At 45.1% G+C, this 23480-nt stretch overlaps 1 protein-coding gene across 1 annotated transcript in view; it reads right to left on the minus strand.

Moving 5' to 3' along the window:
• The window catches only part of LOC137095192 (numb-like protein), a 53895-nt gene extending 31123 nt beyond the window's left edge, over nucleotides 1-22772 (minus strand). Inside the window, exon 1 of the mRNA XM_067461569.1 lies at nucleotides 22531-22772. The gene's annotated coding sequence lies outside the window, so the exon portion shown is untranslated. The remainder of the gene's footprint in view (nucleotides 1-22530) is intronic.
• Between the last annotated feature and the right edge of the window lie 708 nt (nucleotides 22773-23480).

A 23480-nucleotide genomic window follows, 5' to 3' on the forward strand; every position in this document is an offset into this window, starting at 1 on the left:
TTGAAAACTGGTTATGGGCCCAGTGCGCCCAGGGCAGGCAGTCAACCTGTGTGTGTATGTGTGTGTGTGTTTGTGTATGTGTGTGCATGTGCATCCTTCTTACTGCCTAATCTCAACAAAGGATTCCCCCAGGCAGTAACCTTGAAAATTGGTTATGGGCCCAGTGCGCCCAGGGCAGGCAGTCAACCTGTGTGTGTGTGTATGTGTGTGTGTGTGTGTGTATGTGTGTGCATGTGCATCCTTCTTACTGCCTAATCTCAACAAAGGATTCCCCCAGGCAGTAACCTTGAAAACTGGTTATGGGCCCAGTGCGCCCAGGGCAGGCAATAAACCTGTGTGTATGTGTGTGTGTGCATGTGCATCCTTCTTACTGCCAATTCTCAACAAAGGATTCCCCCAGGCAGTAAGATGCCAGACCTTGAACATTGCTAGGCCATTAAATGCTAATCAAGGTGGCCAATTGCTACATTCACACCTTCCTCTAACAGACAAGAGTGCTTTCTCCGACCCTGGACATTCCACAGATATATAAACCCCATTTTCCTAGTTTCCAACAGACCTCACAATCGGAGGATGCCTGGCGAAACGTCAGAAGAGAATGCTTCTGGAACATGGCCTGACAGCCCAAAAAACTTGCAGCAACCTATTTTTTATATACTTAAAGCTCTTATTGCTTTTCAAAGGCACAAAAGTGGGTCCAACTCTGGGGGTCGGGAGGGCGCTTGGCGTGTCTGTGTGCAAGCAGACAGGCCGATGACGTCTCGCCCCACAGCACGCCCCACACCTGCCTCCTCTTCCCCCCTCCTCCCCTTTCTCCTCACAGATGGCCCAGGTCATTACATCTGCTTCCCTGAAAATAGCCAGAGTGCAGACAACAACCTGGGGCTCGCTTTTGTGTACAGCGTGTGCCCTGCACAATAGCCACAAAGCCAAGCTGCCTCCCCCCAAGCCCCCAACCCCCAACCCCCCAAAGCGGCGGCCACTGATGCTGCGGAGAGGCACACAAAAGGCACTCCAGACGCCGGGACAAGTTTCGTCCCACCCGGAACCAGCCCCAAATGACTCTGACCCCTCTTGTTGTATTAAGGGGAGCGCACAAAAGAGGGGGCGGAGGGGTGGCATTTGCTTAAAGATGTGGGGGTGGGGGAGAAGGAATGGAGACCTCGAGATTTCTTAGGCAACCCAAAGGTCTGGCTTCCCGGCAGCCTTTTAAGAAAAGTCAAACTTTCCCTTGCAACAGCTGCTGGGAACAAAAGAGGGGAATGTGGGGCCGCCGCTCCCCCACCCAACCACCTTCCATTGGGGGTGACAGCTGCCCCTGAATGGTTTGCATTGGGGGAAAAGCCCCCAACACCTGTGTGTGAGTTGACCCCCCTCCCTTTTACTAATATATACACACACACACTAAAGCACACCAGCTGTACTGGGCAAACATTTGGCCAAAAGGGAATTGTTTCCTTAGCTGCCGCCAGAGTGAAAGCCCCCTCCAACCCGCCCTCGGCTGGCACACAGGGACCGCCGGGGTCTGGCTTAGCAGATGGGAGCCATTCCCAGACAAGGCTATGGAGTGGGGGGGAGGGTCTCGTCTCTCAAAGGAAGACAGTAGAAAGGGGGCCCCACCACCCCCACCCCCCAGCCAGGGCAAAGAGGCACAATGGAAAGTACAAAAAGGAAACACCTAATGGGGATGGCGGAGAGATCTTCTATCTTGGCCTCAAGAGACCGGAGTCATCTGCCACTGGTGCCAGGTTTCCAAATACTGACATTCGCCCAAATATGCGCTGCACCTTGGACCTCTTTCTTCAAAGTCTGGACTAAATTCCAGAGGGGAATTCACTGACCCCATCTACGTGGAAGCCACCAGGCAGCATCAGCCTTGTATACCTCCCCATATGAACCCCCAAGGAGCCCCAAAATGCATAAATAGAGTATAGAATTAGAAGAATCGAAGAGTTGGAAGAGACCTCATGGGTCATCCAGTCCAACCCCCTACCAAGAAACAGGAAAGTTGCATTCAAAGCACCCCCAACAGATGGCCATCCAGCCCGTTTAAAAAGCCTTCAAAGAAGAAGTCTCCACCACACTCCAGGGCAGAGTTCCAGTGCTGAACGGCTCTCACAGTCAGGAAGTTCTTCCTAATGTTCAGATGGAATCTCCTTTCTTATAGTTTGAAGCCATTGTTCTGTGTCCTAGTCTCCCTCCTCCCTATGACTTCCTCTCATATATTTATACATGGGCCCTCATCATGTCTCCTCTCAATCTTCTCTTCTTCAGACTAAACATACCCAGCTCTTTAAGCCGCTCCTCATAGGGCTTGTTCTCCAGACCCTTGATCATTTTAGTCGCCCTCTTCTGGACACATTCCAGCTTGTCAATATCCCTCTTCAATTGTGGTGCCCAGAACTGGACACAATATTCCAGGTGTGGTCTAACCAAGGCAGAATAGAGGGGGAGAATGACTTCCCTAAATCTAGACACTATATTCCTCTTGATGCAGGCCAAAATCCCATTGGCTTTTTTGCCGTCTCATCACATTGTTGGCTCACGTTTAACTTGTTGTCCACAAGGACCCCAAGATCTTTTTCACACGTACTGCTCTCGAGCCAGGCGTTCCCCATTCTGTATCTTTGCATTTCATTAGTCATGCTATCCTGCTATTCTGCCTTGGTCAAACCACACCTGGAATACTGTGTCCAATTTTGGGCACTGCAGTTGAAGGGAGATGTTGACTCCCTTCGGGAATGTGTCCAGAGGAGGGTGACTCAAATGATCAAGGGAGAACAAGCCCTATGAGGAGCGGCTTAAAGAGCTGGGCATGTTTAGCCTGCAGAAGAGAAGGCTGAGAGGAGACATGATCAATATGTGAGGGGAAGTCATAGGGAGGAGGGAGCAAGCTTGTTTTCTGCTACCCTGGAGACTAGGAGGTGGAACAATGGCTTCAAACTACAAGAAAGGAGATTCCATCTGAACATTAGGAAGAACTTTTTAACTGTGAGAGCTGTTCAGAAGTGGAACTCTCTGTCCCAGAGTGTGGTGGAGGCTCCTTCTTTGGAGGCATTGAAACAAAGGCTGGATGGCAATCTGTCGGGGGTGTTTTGAAGGCAATTTTCCTACTTCTTGGCAGGGGGTTGGACTGGATGGCCTACAAGGTCTCTTCCAATTACTTGATTTTATAGCAGGATGACTTGTGAAAGCTCTCCAGGGTTGATGATGCCCATGTGCTTACTTTAGAATAGAGTTAGGGACCATTCCACATGATGCTCGCCAGGCAACATTGGATCCTCCAGTTCTAAAGGAACTGAGACCAGATTTACGTCTCTTCTTTCCAGCTGATTTTTGGGTTTCTTGGAGTCAAACCACTGAATCTATGGGCAGCTTTGGGAGCTCCACATAACCTTGAGGGTTTTTTTTTCCTCCATCAGTGGTGGAGAGATTTCTCTTGAAAGGCCTGAGGAACACAAACATGGATCTTGGAGGTACATGAAGCCCACAAACAACACACTTTCCAACCTTTCTTTAGAGCAGTGGTTCTCAATCTTCCTAATGCTGTGACCCCTTAATACACAGTTCCTCGTGTTGTGGTGACCCCCAACCATAACATTATTTCAGTTCCTACTTCATAACTGTAATTCTGCTACTGTTGTGAATCATAAAGTAAATATCTGATATGTAGGATGTATTGTCATTCACTGGACCATATTTGCCACAAAGACCCAATACGCCCAAATTTGAATACTGGTGGGGTTGGGGGGGTTGATTTTGTCATTTGCGAGTTGTAGTTGCTAGGATTTATAGTTCACCTACAATCAAAGAGCATTCTGAATTCCACCAATGATGGAATCGAACCCAACAGGGCACACAGAACTCCCATAACCAACAAAAAATACTGGAAGGGTCTGGTGGGCATTGACCTTCGAGTTTTGGAGTTGTAGTTCACCTATATCCAGAGAGCATTGTGGACTAAAACAATGATGGATCTGGACCAAACTTGGCACAAATACTCAATATGCCTAAAATGTAAACACCGGTGGACTTTGGGGAAAATAGACCTTGACATTTGGGAGTTGTAGTAGCTGGGATTTATAGTTCATCTACAATCAAAGAGCATTCTGAACCGCACCAATGATAGAACTGGGCCAAAGTTCCCACAAAGAATCCCCATGACCAACAGAAAATACTGTGTTTTCTGGTGGTCTTTGGCAGGCATGTATCTGGGGGGGGGGAGGAGCTTGAAGGGCTTCACACCCCCCCCCCCCCAAATTCTCATGGTGGTCTGCGAGAAGGCCTTACTGGTGCATTATTTAAACTGTTATGTTTATTCATATCATGATCTGATCACCATACTCAATATATCCCATATGCATGGGGGTATTGGGGTAACAATACAAAAGGTTTGCTAGGGTAGACCCTCTTTCACTCAGACTTATCCCCCCCCCCCCCCCGAATCAAACTCAGCCCGCCCCTCCCAATCAGAATCCTGGCTACGGCTCTGGTCTTTGGCGACCCCTCTAACACCCCCTCGTGACTCCCCAAGAGGTCCCAAAGGTTGAGTAACGCTGCTTTAGAGCTTTCATTGCTCACGAGCTGGCCACTGTTCCGTCTTCAAGCTGTCCTCCAATTCTGCCTTGAAAAAAAAGAAAGCATCCGGGCACACTGTGGCTTTCTCCACCCACCCCTTGCTTAAAGACGTCAAGATGCTGCTGCTAACCGGTTTTCTGGCTGCACGGGAAACATCCTGGCACATGGAAATAAAATAGTCAAGAATTTTCATCCCTTGCTGGGAGGAAACAGAAAAGGTAAGGGAAGTTAGGACCACTTTGTCACCATCCCACAAATAAAGCACCATCCTAAACAGAGCAAACAGTGGAAGAATACATAAAAACTCCAACCCAAGTTAAAAAAAAAAAAGCACAATTAAAGCCCTGGCAGACAGTGCAAAAAGAACCTGCGAACCCCACCTCCTCCAAGATGAACTGAACTATCTAAGCTAGGCTTTACAGGCAATGGAGACTCCATCACAGACATCAGAAGAGCTGCAAGACCGAAAACAAGCCATGAGAGTCAAGATGAAGATCCACCCAGAGGAAAAGTGTTCTTGTCATATATAAAGGAAACCACTGACCGCATAGGGAAGCTGATGAGGAAACACAACCTACAAACTCACTAAGAAAGTCCAACAAATGCTACGTTCAGCAAAGGACAAGAGGGATCCTCTCACTTCTGCTGGAGTCTACTGTATACCATGAAGCTGTGGACAAGTCTACAGAGGGACCACCAAGCGCAGTGTTGCCCAAACACGAATCAAGGGACATGAAAGGCACTGCAGACTACTTCAACCAGATAAGTCAGCCATAGCAGAGCACCTGATCAACCAGCCTGGACACAGCATATTATTTGAGAACACAGAAATGCTGGACCACTCTAACAACCATCATATCAGACTACACAGAGAAGCCATTGAAATCCGCAAGCATGTGGACAATTTCAACAGAAAGGAGGAAATAATGAAAATGAACAAAATCTGGTTACCAGTATTAAAAAAAAACTCTAAAATCATAACAGTAAATAAAGAACAAAACTCAAACACAGGGGAACTCCAGACAAGAAACAGCTAACAGGAGCAGCTAATCAACTCTCAACAAAGGATTCCCCAGGCAGTAAGAAGCCACACCTAAAAAGTACCAGGCCATCAAATGCTAATCAACTGAAACATTCACACTTAGCTCCAACAGAAAAGAGTTCTTTCTCCCACTCTGGACTTTCCACGGATATGTAAACTCAATTTTTCTAGTTTCCAACAGACCTCACAACCTCTGAGGTTGCCTGCCATAGATGCAGGCGAAACATCAGGAGAGAATGCTTCTAGAGCATGGCCATACAGCCCGTAAAACCTACAACAACCCAGTGGAAGGATATATAAACAGATATATAAACCTCCCTTGTCTAGTTTCCAACAGACCCCTCTGAGGATGCCTGCCATAGATGTGGAAGAAATGTCAGGAGAGAATGCTTCTGGAACATGGCCATACAGCCTGGAAAACTCACAGCAACCCAGTGATTCCAGCCATTAAAGCCTTCGACAACACAGTGAAAGGATCTTATCCCCTTTCTATGGATTTGGCACCATAAACCCAGGGTAAACGAATCCCAAAGAGATCTGCCTCCCTGTATCTGACATCACTTCTCAGACTTGACCATTACCTTAACAGCTTTTTATCTGCCTTCATCCTTCCTCCCTCCCTCCCTATCGTTTAGCTTTGCAAGAGAAAGTGGAAGAGAGAGTGGGGAAAAGAGGCTGCGAAGCAATTCCTGGCCATTATTAATCCCTAAGAGGGATCTACTGGAGAGACAGTGATCTGCGCATGTTCACCTTCCCGGATGTGGACCATTATCAGCATCATATTGGGGGAGGAAGCGGCGGAGAACCAGAGAGTGATCCAGAGCACTGCCATGTTGGTATTCAGTAGTAATACTGAATGTTTATTTGTTTGTTTGTTTACAGTGTTTATATTCTGCTCTTCTCACCCTGCAAGGGACTCAGGGGAGATTACCATGCATATATATATATATATATATATATATATATATACACACACACACACACACACACACACACACACACGGCAAACATTCAATCCCATTTAGATATACAACATATATAGACAGACATAGAGGCAATTTAACATTCCAGCTTTTTCCGACTTCATGTGGATATGCTCGGGGGAGCCACCGGGGGAGCTGTCGCTTAACACTGGGTCCTTTGATGGAGTACTTCCTCATTCTTCTGCATGCTGCTGGAAGGTTTTATGGCATTGTAAATTAGTAAAATTTGCCTCCCCGCGTAAAGCGGTACCTAAATTTCCTACTGACAGATGCAACTGTCTTTCAGGCTGCATAGGTCAACAGTAAGCTAGACTATTAATTAACAGCAATTAATCCGGCTTCTGCAAGGGGCATGGGACGGAGACTGTGTTGGTCTCCATTACAGATCAGCTCCGCTGCTAGATTGATCAAGGAGGATCAGCACTGCTCGTGTTGTTGGACCTCACGGCAGCATTTGATACGCTCAATTACGATCTTTTGATTCATCGCCTAGCCATGGCTGGAATTAGGGGGATGGCCCTTAAATGGCTGTCTTCTTTCCTTCAAAAGCGGGGCCAACGTGTGGAAAAGGAAGGGTCACTCTCTAAGAGGGTCCCTCTTGAATGTGTGGTCCCTCAGGGGGATAAACTTTCCCCCCTGTTGTTTAACATCTATATGCAACCACTTGCCCAGCTGGTGCAAGGCTTTGAGCTTGAGTGCTATCAGTATGTTGATGACACTCAACTCATTCTAAGGATGGAAGGCTGACCAGATTCCATACCCGATAATTTCCATCAATGCCTTTAGGTCGTTACTTGATGGTTGCGTGCCAGCAGGTTGAGGGTGAATCCAGCGAAGACGGAGATCCTTTGGTTGGGTCGCCTGGACAGAGGAGTGATCCGGTTGCCTACCCTGGATGGCGTGACATTATGCCCGTCATCTTTGGTAAAGAGTCTGGGAGTCCTTTTAGACCCTCTGCTAACGATGAAGGCCCAGGCCTGTGCTGCGAGCAGAGTTGCATTTTTCCATCTGTGTCAGGCGTCTGGCTTTCTATCCTGTTGTTGTTCATTCGTTCAGTCGTCTCCGACTCTTCGTGACCTCATGGACCAGCCCACGCCAGAGCTCCCTGTCGGCTGTCACCATCCCCAGCTCCTTCAAGGTCAGTCCAGTCACTTCAAGGATGCCGTCCATCCATCTTGCCCTTGGTCGGCCCCTCTTCCTTTTGCCTTCCACTTTCCCCAGCATAATTGTCTTCTCTAGGCTTTGCTGTCTCCTCATGATGTGGCCAAAGTACTTCAACTTTGTCTCTAGTATCCTTCCCTCCAGTGAGCAGTCGGGCTTTATTTCCTGGAGGATGGACTGGTTGGATCTTCTCGTAGTCCAAGGCACTCTCAGAACTTTCCTCCAGCACCACAGCTCAAAAGCATCGATCTTCCTTCGTTCAGCCTTCCCTAAGGTCCAGCTCTCACATCCGTAGGTGACTACAGGGAATACCATGGCTTTGACTAGGCGGATCTTTGTTGCCAGTGTGATGTCTCTACTCTTTACTATTTTATCGAGATTGGACATTGCTCTCCTCCCAAGAAGTAAGCGTCTTCTGATTTCCTGGCCACAGTCTGCATCTGCAGTAATCTTTGCACCTAGAATCTTTGCTCTCTATCTGTCCAGGGACAATCTGGCCACAGTGATCCAGGCTATGGTCATCTCAAGGTTGGACTACTGTAACGCCCTTTACATAGCCCTGCCTTTATTGGTGATCCGGAAACTTAAATTAGTGCAAAATGCTGCAGCCCAGCTTCTCGCAGGGGTTCCAGCGATGTGTCATATCACTCCAATCTTGCAGCAACTGCACTGGTTGCCAATTGAGCACCAGATTACCTTCAAAGTGCTGATTCTTACTTTTAAGGCCTTATATGGCCTGGGGCCGGAGTACCTGAGGGACCGCCTCACCCCTACCAACCTCCGAGATCACTCCGTTCAGATGATCAGAATTTCCTTGAAGTTCCCAATTCTAGGACCTTTCACCTGATGTCTACTAGGGGTAGAGCTTTCACGGTGGTGGCTCCTTACCTGTGGAATGCCTTGCCAGCGGAAACACGAGCTCTCCGAGACTTACTATCTTTTCGTAAAGCTTGTAAAACTTATTTATTTAGGCTGGCATTTGAATCTTGCTGATTGAAATTTTCTTTGATTTTATATGTAATGTATCACATATGTATATTGTAAACCGCTCCGAGCCTTCGGGGAGTGGCGGTATATAAAATTGATTTTAAAAAATAAAAAATTAATTAATTAATTAATTAACAGCAAGCTAGACTATTAGACTATTAATGGTATTAATGGTACTACGAATACCAATCCAGACTTTCTGGGTCACCGGTTCCAGATCACAGATGCCCTCCTACCTTATTGCGATGGGGAAAGAGGCATCGTGATTGGATTCACACAGCCCAGAATTGGCCCACGTGCCTCCTTGCCCAGCAGGATATCCAGCCTTTCCTCCGAGTTCCCTGAAAGGCCATCTCTTCTCTCCGCCACCCCCAAATATCACATTTAATCAGCAGGGAGCAGAGGGAAAAACAGAAGGGCTCCTGCTGTCACTGCCACCCACGGAAACTTGGAGAGTCAGCCGTTTCTTTCTCTCGATCTAGAACAAGCTGAAGGAAGGGCAGGTCCACTGGCCTTTGAGCCAATGCAACCGGGGGGGGGGGGGGGGGGGGGAGGGGGGAGGCACTCTCTTTGTGCTCAGGTGCCTCCCGGCTGCCTGCCAACTTCTGCTGACCCCAGGAATTTCATTGGGTTTCCAACGAAATCCTCAGAGATGGTTTTGTCAGATCCTTCCTCTGAAACACAGCCCACGGCGCCTGGTATTCATCAGCAGTCTCTCATCTAAGCACTGACCCCATTTAGCTTCCAAGATCAGTCAAGATCTATTGCCTTTGGGTTTTATCAATGCTTCTGATAGTTTAGATTAAATATCCCTCCGTCTGTCTCCCCAAGCAGGGGAGCGACTGCGGTTTCGACGAGGATGATTCGCAAAGTAAGGTTACAAGATTTTTTTTAACATACAAGAAATATATTTGAATGACATTTACATGTATTGTAGCATAGGTAAAAGGTAAAGGTTGTCCCCTGACATTAAGTCCAGTCATGTCTGACTCTGGGGTGTGGTGCTCATCTCCATTTCTAAGCCAAAGAGTTGGCGTTGTCCATAGACATCTCCAAGGTAATGTGGCCGGCATGACTGCATGGAGCGCCGTTACCTTCCCGCCGGAGCGGTACCTATTGATCTACTCACATTTGCATGTTTTCGAACTGCTAGGTTGGCAGAAACTAGGTAGCATAGGTAGGTAAAAAGGTTTTCCCCTGACATTAAGTCCAGTGGTGTCCAACTGGGGGTTGGTGCTCATCTCCATTTCTAAGCTGAAGAGCCTGTGTGAGAAGTTTGGCCCAATTCTATCATTGGTGGGGTTGATTGTAGATGAACTATAAATCCCAGCAACTACAACTCCCAAATGTCAAGGTCTATTTTCCCCAAACTCCACCAGTGGGCATATTGAGTATTTGTTCCAAGTTTGGTCCAGATCCATCATTGCTTGAGTCCACGATACTCTCTGGATATAGGTGAACTACAACTCCAATACTCAAGCAATGTCCACCAAACCCTTCCAGTATTTTCTCTTGGTCATGGGAGTTCTGTGTGCCAAGTTTGTTTCAATTCCATTGTTGGTGGAGTTCAGAATGCTCTTTGATTGCAGTTGAGCTATAAATCCCGGCAACTACAACTCCCAAATGTCAAGGTCTATTTTCCCCAAACTCCACCAGTGTTCACATTTGGGCATATTGCGTATTTGTGGCAAGTTTGGTCCAGATCCATCATTGTCTGAGTCCATGATGCTCTCTACATGTAGGTGAACTACAACTCCAAAACTCAAGGCCAATGCCCACCAAACCCTTCCAGTATTTTCTCTTGGTCATAGGGGTTCTGTGTGCCGAGTTTGGTGGAGTTCATTATCCATAGACATCTCCAAGGTCATGTTGCCAGCATAACTGCATGGAGCACTGTTACCTTCCCATTGGAGCAGTACCTATTGATCTACTCACATTTGCATGTCGCCTTCAGGCTGATATGGGCAGGATACAAATGCTGTAAATAAATAAATAATCCACTTAAAATCCAGTTTGTGCCTCCTGCAGAATTCTGGGGTTTGTAGTTTAGTGAGGCTGTTTAATGCTGCTCCCTAAACTACAAACCCCAGAATTCTGCAGGAGGCAAAAACCAGATTTTAAGTGGATTTTTTTCTCTAGTGAGATGAGGCCCAGAGACCTGGGGATGATAGCAGAGAATTGAGTTACTGCATCATCTAAGCTGCCCTCTATTTCGGGATGCCCACCTTCAGGGAAAGGGCATACTTTGGGGGCCAAAGTCCAAATAGACCTTTCTAAGAGGGATGGTTGGCACTATCCTGTGTTTCAGGGCAGAGGGTGGCAGTAGAGCAGTTACACCCATACCCCGGTCATACGGCTCTTGGTGTCCCCTCACTTAGTCCTAAATTCACTCAATATATCTATTTATTGACTCACCCTTCAACAACTGACCGAATTGGTTTACTGTAGCTCAGACATGGGCAAATTTGGGCACTCCAGGTATTTTGGACTTGAACTCCCATAATTCCTAACAACCTCAGGCCCCTTTCCGTTCCCCAACAGCCGCTTAACCAGCTGAGGGGGAAAAGGAAGGGGCCTGAGGCTATTAGGAATGGTGGGAGTTGAAGTCCAAAACACCCGGAGGGCCCAAGTTTGCCCAGGCCTGGTCTATAGTAAAGGTTTCCCCTGACATTACGTCTAGTTGTGTCTGACTCTTGGAGGTCAGACACAACAAGAGTCAGACACAATATCCATTTCTAAGCTGAAGCGCTGATGTTGTCCATAGCCACCTCCAAGGTCATGTGGCCAGCATGGCTGCATGGAGTGCCTTTACCTACCTGCAGAAGCAGTACCTATTGATCTACTCACATTTGCATGTTTTCAAACTGCTGTATTAGCAGAAGCTGGGGATAACAGCCAGAGCTCGCCACACTCCCCGGATTCAAACCACCGACCTTTTGGTCAGCAAGTTCAGCAACTCAGCGGTTTAACCCACTGTGCCACTGGTATACATACATAAATGTCTGGTCTATACATATATAGATTGTATTGCTTTTACTGTTAGCCACTTTGGAGAGATAAATAATAATAATAATAATAATAATAATAATAATAACTCCTCTGGGACTTTTGAATTCTGACAGATAGTGTTTGGAGCACAATACTCAAGTCCAAACACCTGGAGGGCCCAGGTTTGCCCATGCCTGCTCTAACTGGACTAACCAACAAGACTATCCCTTATAATAAATATCCCTTATAATATATCCCTGGGACTATCCCTTATAATAAAGTCTAGCAGACAGGCACATTGGGCAAAATAATAATAATAATAATAATAATAATAATTATTATTATTATTATTATTATTTGAAACACAACTATATTAGTACACAGCAAGCAAGATCACTATGCTGGATGTTGGACTGGATCACACGTTGGACACTTCTCAAGTGTTTAGGACTGTGCAATGTATCGGCGAATAATGCGTGCAGATCTGAGTAGGGTGGCCTTCTGCAGCTGACAGATTGTAATTTTATCAGCGCCGATTGTGTTTAAGTGCAGGCCAAGGTCTTTAGGCACTGCACCCAGTGTGCCAATCACCACTGAGACCACCTTTACTGGCTTGTGCCAGACTCTTTGCATATTGTGTCAGCTTTTCCAGTTGCTTCTCTTTAATCCTGCTTTCGCCTGGGATTGCAACATTGATGATCCAAACTTTGTTTTTTACCACGAGGTCGGGAGTATTGTGCTCCAAAACTCTGTCAGTCTGAATTCGGAAGTCCCAGAGTAGTTTGATTTGTTCATTTTCTGTAACTTTTTCAGGTTTGTGATCCCACCAGTTCTTTGTCGAAGGCAGATGGTATTTGTGACACAAGTTCCAATGAATTATCTGAGCAATGGTGTTATGTCTCTGCTTATAGTCTGTCTGTGCAATGATGATGATGATGATGATGATTATTATTATTATTTGAAACACAACTAGATGATCCATACTTTGTTTTTTAACACAATCGTGAGGTCAGGAGTGTTGTGCTCTGAAACGTCAGGAAAAAATGCCTCTAGAACATGGCCATATAGCCCGAAAAAACCCACAAGAACCTAGTTGTGCTCTGAATTCGGAAGTCCCGGAGTAGTTTATTGTGTTCATTTTTTGTAACTTATTGTTGTTATTTCTCCTTGTGGCCTCCTGCTCATCCTCCTGCTGATTTACAACCATGCTAAAAACTACAAGACTTTAGTCATAGTACATTTTTAGCTGCACTGTAATGGTTTGAATGTTGGACTCCGACTCCGGAGACCAGGGTTCGGATCCCTCCTCTGCCATGGAAACCCATTGGGTGACCTTGGGCAAACCCCACTCTCTGAGACTCAAAGGAAAGCAAGAGCAAACCCTGCCATGAAAACCCTGCAATAGGGTCACAGTGGGTCGGAAATGCCCTGAAGGCACACAACAACAAAGCGGCCCCGGGTCCCTTGACAGGCAAAAGACGGAGTATAAATGGAATAAATAAGCACAAAGAGACAGGGAGCTGGCTAATAAGGCACTGCGCCCTGAGGGAAAGACCAGCAACACAATCTCCTCGCATCCGAGAAGTCTGAAGCCCAGATGAAACAAAATATAATAACAGCAAATGCCTTCCGCAGAAAAGACGCTACAGGATAGATATAACCTTCCGGTTGTGTTGCCTTTTACTAAACCGGATATCTTTGGAATATTTCTGCCTGTCCCCAAAAGCAAACCAATGAATCTCCAGCAAAATATTCAAAGCCTGATTCCCTTATGATGTCTGGACAAAGCTCCAGAGCAAACCCTCCATATCTCAGGAGTCGTTCCGCAGCTTCTTTGGCAAAAGGATGCAGAGAGTCCGCCACCGCAGCAGCTGTATCTTTCTAGAGCTAATTGGGCCTTGTTAGCGGCCACTAATAATTGCCGTTTCTTTCCCAACTTCCTGTCGGTTTCTGCCAAAGTCTAGGAAGCCATGAACTCGGCTGGCCTTCGGAGTCCAGACGCCGGAGCAGAACAATGGCTCTGCTGGAGTCGGGGAGACCAGAGACGCATGCAATCTCTCTCAATCTCTCGCTTCAATCACAACAGCTTTGGAAGTACGAGAAGAAGGAGACTGTTCCTCTGGGCACATGCAGAATACGTTTTTTCCTCCATTGACTCCTGGGGAAACACAGCCAGAATCCACAAACATCAGCCAAGGAAGAAAGAGTACTTGGCAAGGGGAGGTTACTCTTCTTAGAGCAGTGTTTCTCAACCTTACTAATGCCGCGACCCCTTAAAACAGCTCCTAATGTTGTGGTGACCCCCAACCATAATATTATTTTCATTACTACTTCATAACTGGAATTTTGCTACTGTTATGAATCACAATGTAAATATCTGATATGCAGATGTATTTTAATTGACTGGACCAAATTTGACACAAATACCCAGTACACCCAAATTTGACTACTGGTGGGGTTGGGGGGATTGATTTTGTCATTTGGGAGTTGTAGTTGCTGGGATTTATAGTTCACCTACAATCAACAAGCATTCTGGACTCTACCAACAATGGAATTTAATCAAACTTGGCACACAGAACTCCCATGACGAACAGAAAATACTGAAATTACTAGGAAGACTGCATATTATACAGTTACAGTATGACCCAGGTATCCACACAGGATACATTCCAAGGCACCGAACCCTCATAGATTTCCTGCTTCTTGGCAGAATGGGGTTGGGTTGGATGGCCCACAAGATCTCTTCCAGCTTTAGGATTCAATGATGCTTTATGATCCAGGAAGACCTAGGAAGACTGCTGGATACTAGCAAACCATATATTTTGAAACTGTGGATACTGGCAAATCCTATATCTTAAAACTGTGGATACTAGCAAACCCTGTATTTTGAAACTGTGGATACTAGCAAACCCTATATTTTGAAACTGTGGATACTAGCAAACCCTATATTTTGAAACTGTGGATACTAGCAAACCCTATACTTTGAAACTGTGGATACTAGCAAACCCTATATTTCGAAACTCTGGAGACTAGCAAACCCTATATTTTGAAACTCTGGATACTAGCAAACCCTATATTTTGAAACTGTGGATACTAGCAAACCCTATATTTTGAAACTCTGGATACTAGCAAACCCTATATTTTGAAACTGTGGATACTAGCAAACCCTATACTTTGAAACTGTGGATACTAGCAAACCCTATATTTTGAAACTGTGGATACTAGCAAACCCTATATTTTGAAACTCTGGATACTAGCAAACCCTATATTTTGAAACTGTGGATACTAGCAAACCCTATATTTTGAAACTCTGGATACTAGCAAACCCCATATTTTGAAACTGTGGATACTAGCAAACTCTATATTTTGAAACTGTGGATACTAGCAAATCCCATATTTTGAAACTGTGGATACTAGCAAACTCTATATTTTGAAACTCTGGATACTAGCAAACCCCATATTTTGAAACTCTGGATACTAGCAAACCCCATATTTTGAAACTCTGGACACTAGCAAACCCTATATTTTGAAACTGTAGATACTAGCAAACCCTATATTTTGAAACTCTGGATACTAGCAAACCCTATATTTGGAAACTGTGGACACTAGCAAACTCTATATTTTGAAACTGTGGATACCAGCAAACCCTATATTTTGAAACTCTGGATACTAGCAAACCCTATATTTGGAAACTGTGGACACTAGCAAACCCTGTATTTTGAAACTGTGGATACCAGCAAACCCTATATTTTGAAACTCTGGATACTAGCAAACTCTATATTTTGAAACTCTGGATAGTAGCAAACCCTACATTTTGAAACTGTGGATACTTGTAAACCCTATATTTTGAAACTGTGGATACTAGCAAACCCTTATATTTTGGAACTGTGGATACTAGCAAACCCTATATTTTGAAACTGTAGATACTAGCAAACCCTATATTTTGAAACTGTGGATAGTAGCAAACCCCATATTTTGAAACTCTGGATACCTGCAAATTATCTATTTTGAAACTTTGGATTTTAGCAAACCCTATATTTTGTCTATAGTTTGGGGCAGAAGCATACAAAATAATAAAACTGGGCAATTTGGAGAAGCCCACAAAGACTTCCAGGGTGGAAGATTCTTTGGAGTGTGGATAAGTGAAACCGTGGATACCGAGTCCATGGGTAAAGGGACTGCACTGTGTAGCACTCTGAGGCTAATTTTACTGCCATGGTTCCATCCTATGGAATCATGAGATCTGGTTTTTTTTTTGCAAAAGACTTAGAATTCTCCATCAGTGAGATGTAGTGAACCAACAAACTTGAAATTCCAGGATTCCATAGTTTCAAAGGTGGTATGAAGGGTAAACATTGTGCAATGTTAATGCTTAAACCAGGCCTGGGCAAACTTGGGCCCTCCAGGTGTTTTGGACTTAAACTCCCACCATTCCTAACAGCCTCAGGGACCCCCCCCCCCAACCCACTTAAGCTGTATATAAATGGTTAGGAAACAAGGTAGACCATTGATTTGCCAGAAGGTAACACTATTTCTACTGCTACTAAACACATAAATGGTGAAATATAATGTATCCTTAGATGTATGGATCAAACTTAGTCAATACCTATTAATTTGCTTGTTAATTTGTATACATTTGTGTTACAAATTGACCGTCATTGACTGGAGCGATACATATAATTTTGCTGTTACAGCCAGCCTTCCATATCCACAGATTCTGTATCCACGGGTTCAACTACCAGACTACAGTGCATCTACATCAGCCATGGGCAAACTTGGGCCCTCCAGATATTTTGGACTTCAACTCCCACCATTCCTAACAGCCTCAGGCCCCTTCCTTTTCCGCTTAAGCGGCTGAGGGGGAAAAGGAAGGTGCCTGAGGCTGTTAGGAATGATGGGAGTTGAAGTCCAAAACACCTGGAGGGCCCAAGTTTGCCCAGGCCTGGTCTATAGTAAAGGTTTCCCCTGACATTAAGTCTAGTTGTGTCCGACGCTTGGAGGTGGTGCTCATCTCCATTTCTAAGCTGAAGAGCTGACAATGTCCATAGCCACCTCCAAGGTCATGTGGTCAGCATGGCTGCATGGAGTACCATTACCTTCCTGCAAAAGCAGTACCTATTGGTGTACTCACTTTTGCATGTTTTCAAACTGCTATATTGGCAGAAGCTGGGGATAACAGCCAGAGCTCACCCTGCTCCCCAGATTCGAACCACCAACCTTTCGGTCAGCAAGTTCAGCAACTCAGCGGTTTAATCTACTGCACCACGAGGGGGCTCATACATACATAAATGCCTGGTCTATAAATCTATAAATTGTATTGCTTTTACTGTTAGCCACTTTGGATCTCTTTTTTAAAAGACAGATAAATCAAGATAATAATAAGGAGGAGGAGGGGGGGGGGGAGCTGATTCTGACAGCCCAAGAAGAAGCCATTCGAACCAATGCCATCAAAGCCAGAATTGAAAAGTTGACAACAGATCCCAAAGGTAGACTCTGCAAGGAAGCAGATGAAACAATAGATCACATCCTCAGATGCTGCAAGAAGATCGCGCAGACAGACTACAAGCAGAGGCACAACACTGTTGCTCAGATTATCTATTGGAACTTGTGCCACAAATACCATCTGCCTGCGACAAAGAACAGGTGGGATCACAAGCCTGAAAAAGTTACAGAAAATGAACACTCTGGGACTTCCAAATTCAGAATGACAGAGTTTTGGAGCACTATACTCCTGACCTCACAATCGTGTTAAAAAACAAAGTATGGATTGCCGATGTTGCAATCCCAGGTGACAGCAGGATTGAAGAGAAACAATGGGAAAAGATGACACGATATGAGGATTTAAAGATCAAACTGCAAAGACTCTGGCACAAGCCAGCCAAGGTGGTCCCAGTGGTGATTGGCATACTGGGTGCGTTGCCTAAAGACCTTGGCCTGCACTTAAACACAATTGGCACTGACAAAATTGCCGTCTGCCAGCTGTAGAAGGCCAACTTACTGGCATCTGCACACATTATTCGCCGATACATCACACAGTCTTAGACACTTGGGAAGTCGTGTGACCCAATACAACAACCAGCAGAGTGCTGTGGACTCATCTTGTTGTGTTTCAAATAATAATAATAATAATAATAATAATAATAATAATGTGTTTGGGTTGTTGCAGTTTTTTTCGGGCTATATGGCCATGTTCTAGAGGCATTCTCTCCTGACGTTTCACCTGCATCTATGGCAAGCATCCTCACTATCTTTAAGGATGCTTGCCATAGATGCAGGCAAAACGTCAGGAGAGAATGCCTCTAGAACATGGCCATATAGCTAAAAAAAAAAAAAACCTACAACAACCCAGTGATTCCGGCCATGAAAGCCTTCAGCAATACAATGTCTTTATCACAGACAAACAAATACAATACCATTAAAATCCATATATCAAGATATGCACAACCAAGACACCAATACAAATTAAATTTGCCCAGGCCTGCCTTAGACTATAAGTCCTTCACATACAGAACAAACAAGCAAGTACATATCAACTCAATTCTCTCCAAAATAGAGCAAGGGGAAGCGGCTCAGCACCAACCCAAGACGCTCTTAAAAAGTCAAAAGGAAATAAATGAGATGCCAGTGAAGGGTCAGCCTCTTTGGCTGGCACTCACTCTTTAGGGGGGACTCATTCAGGCCCCCCATTTTCGCCCTGCAAACCTCTCCGCTTTCTTTTAACGCTCTGCCAAGGAGAGGAGCCAAGCTCTGCTCCAAACTCCCACTCACTTGCTCAATCTCCTCCCCGATGATCCATCACAATCCTGGCTGGGTTTTGGGCAGCTCCAATCATTCCAAAGGGTTTTATTTTATTTTATTTTTCCTCCCTTTCTGGCTGCCAAGCCAGGAAACTTCGGAAGCCAGGCACTCAGTCAAGCTCTTGGGGAAGCCTCCAAAAATACCAGAGAAAACACTGACGTGGGAGGAAGAAAAGGAGGCCTCCTTAGCATTATTCACCTTTGAATGTGGGGGGCATTTTTGTTTTTTCTTCGCAGGAGCAACTTGAGAAACTGCAAGTCGCTTCTGGTGTGAGAGAATTGGCTGTCTGCAAGGACGTTGTCCAGGGGACGCCCAAATGTTTTGATGTTTCACCATCCTTGTGGGAGGCTTCTCTCATGTCTCCATGAGGCCTCCTTAGAATTATTTGCCTTTGAATATGGGGGGAAATTTTGTTTTTTCATGTCAGGAGCCACTTGAGAAACTGCAAGTCGCTTCTGGTGTGAGAGAATTAGCTGTCTGCAAGGACGTTGCCCAGAGGACACCCAAATGTTTTGATGTTTCACCATCCTTGTGGGAGGCTTCTCTCATGTCCCCACATGGAGAGCTGGAGCTGACAGAGGAAGCTCATCCATGCTCTCCATGAGGCCTCCTTAGCATTATTCACCTTTGAATATGGAGGGAAATTTTGTTTTTTTCGTGTCAGGAGCGACTTGAGAAACTGCAAGTTGTTTCTGGTGTCAGATAATTGGCTGTCTGCAAGAACCTTGCCCAGGGGATGCCCGGATGTTGAATGTTTTTACCACTCTTGTGGGAGGCTTCTCTCATGTCCCCACATGGGAAGCTAGAGCTGAGACCGGAGCTCACCCCACTGTCGCTGTTGAGGTTCGAATCCGGGAAAGCGGATTCCTGGATTTGAACCTCCACCATGTTGGTCTTCAATCCTGCCAGCACAAGGTTTTAATCCATTGTGGCACCAGGAGCTTGGTTGATCGATTATTATTATTATTATTATTATTATTATTATGTTATTATTAGGAGCCACGGTGGCACAATGGGTTAAACCCTTGTGCTGGCTGAACTGCTGACCTGAAGGTCAGGTGGTTTGAATCTGTGGGATGAGCTCCTGTCTGTCAGCTCCAGCTTCCCATGCAGGGACATGAGAGAAGCCTCCCACAGGATGGTAACACATCCAGGCATCCCCTGAGCAACGTCTCTCTAGACAGCCAATTTTCTCACATCAGAAGTGACTTGCAGTTTCTCAAGTCACTTCTGACATGATTTTTAAAAAATACTATTATTATATTTATTTATGCCTCATTTTTTCTCTCCACGAGGAGACTCAAAGTGACTTCTAGGAAAAACAAAGGGGATACAACTATTGGTTGACTCTCACCGCTAAAATAGTTTTACTAGTTTGGGAAAAGTAAGGAGGTACCACTATTTATTGTTTAAAGAAAATCGGTGTGGTCAGTCTGAGAAAAGTAAAGGGATATCACTATTTGTTGCCCCCCTCCAAAAAAGTTGCAACCGAAAGGAAGAAACCATGAAAATGAACAAAATCTGGTTACCAGTATTTAAAAAACCTCTACAATCTAGACATTAAATAAAGAGCAACACTCAAAAAGCTGGGGAATTTCAGACAATAATCAATCAGGGCCAGCTAACACTTCCCAACAAAGGATTCAACCAGGCAGCAACCAGCTAGGCTTTGAAGCTGCGAGGCCATTAAATGCTAATCAAGGTGGCCAATTGAAACATTCACACCTGTTTCAAGAAGTCAAGAGATATATAAACCCCATTTTCCTAGTTTCCAACAGACCTCACAACTTCTAGGACGCCTGCCATAGATGCAGGAGAAACACCAGGAGAGAATGCTTCTGGAACATCCACAGTCAAAGCACACAATCATTGCAAAAATTTATATTAAAATTTGATCTGAAAGCTGATCTTTGAAAAGTAAAGGGGGTCCCATTATTCTTTGCTTTCTCTCCCCCCCCCCCCCCCCCTTTGAACACCAGTTTGGTCAATTTGTGAAAAGTCAGAGGGAGTACCTGATTTTATTTATGTGGGGAAGAATAAGTGGGCATCATTATTTGGTGTGCCTCCCCCCCCCCCAAATTTGGCTATTCTGGGGGAAGTAAGGGGGTACCATTACTACTAAGGGGAAAGTAAAGGGATGCTATTATTATTATGGGAAAAGTAGCAGGGTATAAATATTATTATTATTATTATTATTAGGAAAGGAAGGGGGTACCATTATTATTATGGGGAAAGTGACAGGGTACAAATATGATTATTATGGGGAAAGTAAAGAGGTACCCTTATTATGCTGGGGAAAATAAGGGGGTACCACTATTATTAGTGAAAATGATGAGGTGTTATTATTCTGGGGGAAAGTAAAGGGTATCATTATTATTCTGGGGGAACGTAAGGGGGTGCAATCATTATTACTATGGGGCAAGGAAGGGGTTCCATTAATATTATTGTTGTTGTTGTTATTGGGAAAGTAAAGGAGTGGTATTATTATTGTGGGGAAAGGAAGGGGGTGCAATTATTATTATTATGGGGCCAGGAAGGGGGTTCCATTATTATCTTTGTTATTATTATTGAGAAAGTAAAGCGGTGGGATTATTATTATTGTGGAGAAATGAAGGGGGTACCATTATTATTATTATTATTGTTGTTATTGGGAAAGTAAGGGGGTGTAATTCATATTATTATGGGGAAAGTAAGGGGGTGCAATTATTATTATTATGGGATAAGGAAAGGGGTACCATTATTATTATGGGGAATATAAGGGGGGGCATTATTATTATTATTATGGGGTAAGGTAGGGGGTACCACTATTATTATGGGGAAAGTAAGGGGTACCATTAATATTATGGGAAAAGGAAGAGGGTATTATTATTATTATTATTAGGAAAGTAAGGGGGTGCAATTACTATTATTATTATTATTATGGGGTAAGGTAGGGGATACCATTATTATTATTATGGGGAAAGTAAGGGGGTGCAATTATTATTATTATTATTATTATTATGGGGAAAGTAAGGGGTACAATTATTATTCTGGTGAAAAATAAGGGGGTGCCATTAATATTATGGGAAAAGCAAGAGGGTATTATTATTATTATTATTATTATTATTATTATTGGGAAAGTAAAGGGTACCCTTATTATGCTAGGGAAAGTAGGGGGTACAATTATTATTAGTGAAAGTGACAAGGTATTATTATTATTATTATTATTCTGGGGAAAAGGAAGGGGTACCATTATTATTATTATTACTGAAAGTGACAAGGTATTATTATTATTATTATTATTATTATTATTATTCAGGGGGAAAGGAAGGGGTACCATTATTATTATTATTATTATTATTATTATTATTAGGAAGGTAAGGGGGTACCATTACTACTCTGTGGAAAGTAAGGAGTTGCAATTATTATTATTCTGGGGAAAGGAATGGGGTGCAATTATTATTATTATTATTATTATTATCCATGCCCTCCCTCCAGAAACAATTCAACATCTTGGGAAAGTAAAGAGGGCATGACTTCTCTTTGCACCCCTAAAAAACCCCCAAGCTTGGCCTGTTTGTGGGAAGCAGAAGGATGCCTCTCTTTGCTGCCCCCCTGAACTGCCCCCCTCAGTATCCGTCCTATTCCTTGCATTCTGGGTGGGGCTGGTTCTGGAAAAGCAAGCAGAGAGGGTCTGTTTTGGGTTGTGTATGTGTGTGTGTGAGGATAGCCACCCTCAGAAGAAACCAAGCCCTTTCCGGGCGGATCTTGGAAGGGAGGAATGGGGGGGGGGTTATGGGAGATGCCTAGAAAGGGTCGATCAAAGGCAAATGGAAGGGAAGATGGGGAGGGGGGGAAGGAAAGGCCTCTCCCCATCTTCCCTTCCATTTGCGTTGGATCCCCCAAAAGAGAGGCCTCAGACAGAGAGAAGACCTTTCCCCCTCCTCCTCCTCCTGCTTCCCAAAAAGACATCCTTGCATTGAATCAAGGAATGGCATGGCTTTCCTTCCTCACCGGGATCCAGCGGGGCGCCCCTTCCTCCTCTTCCTCCTCCTCCTGCTCCTCCTCTTCTGGGCCGGGCAGCATCCACCTCTGGGAGCCCCCAAGGCCCGGATCCCTTCCTCGGGGCCTCGCCCTCCACCACCGCTTTCCGCGGGCTCCCCGTCTTGGCTGGCGAGGCGCCTCCTGCTCTCGCTGCTCCTCCTGCTGCTGCTGCTGCTCCTCTCGATGCCGCTTGGGTTTTTTTTCTCCCGGGAAAAATATCCCTTAGCCACGCCCTATGCAAATCAAGCCACGCCCACACCGCCTCTGGATCAAAAGCAGCCCCGCATCTCCTATTCCTCCAATATGCAAAATATCTATGCTAGCCACGCCCCCTTTTCCGGACTCGAGCCTCCTATTGGTTCCCTGCTGCTTAATATTCCACAACCGCATGCCCCGCCTTCCGAGAACCTACATATGCAAATAAGGACACGCCCACTCCGCCTCGGGATCAAAAGCAGCCCCGCGTCTCCTATTCCTCCAATATGCAAAATATCTATTCCAGCCACGCCCCCTTTTCCGGACTCAACCCTCCTATTGGTTCCCTGGTGCTTAATATTCCACAACCGCATGCCCCTATTCCTCCAGTATGCAAAATATCTCTCCCAGCCACGCCCCTCTTTTCCGGATTCGAGTCTCCTATTGGTTCTCTGCTGTTTAATATTCCACAACCGCATGCCCCGCCTTTCTAGAAAACTACATATGCAAATAAAGCCACGCCCACTCTGCCTCTGGATCAGCAGTAGCCCCGCGTCTCCTCCTCCTCCTCCAGTATGCAAAATATCTATGTCAGCCACGCCTTCTATTCCCAGACTCGAGCCTCCTATTGGTTCCCTGCTGGTTAATATTGCAGGACTGAGACGTCAACTGCTTTCCCCTCTTACAAAAAAAAAACTCAGCCCCGCCCCTAGCGTGCTATTGGA

This window comes from Anolis sagrei, chromosome Y (assembly GCF_037176765.1).
Source record: "Anolis sagrei isolate rAnoSag1 chromosome Y, rAnoSag1.mat, whole genome shotgun sequence".
Lineage (NCBI taxonomy): Eukaryota > Metazoa > Chordata > Lepidosauria > Squamata > Dactyloidae > Anolis > Anolis sagrei.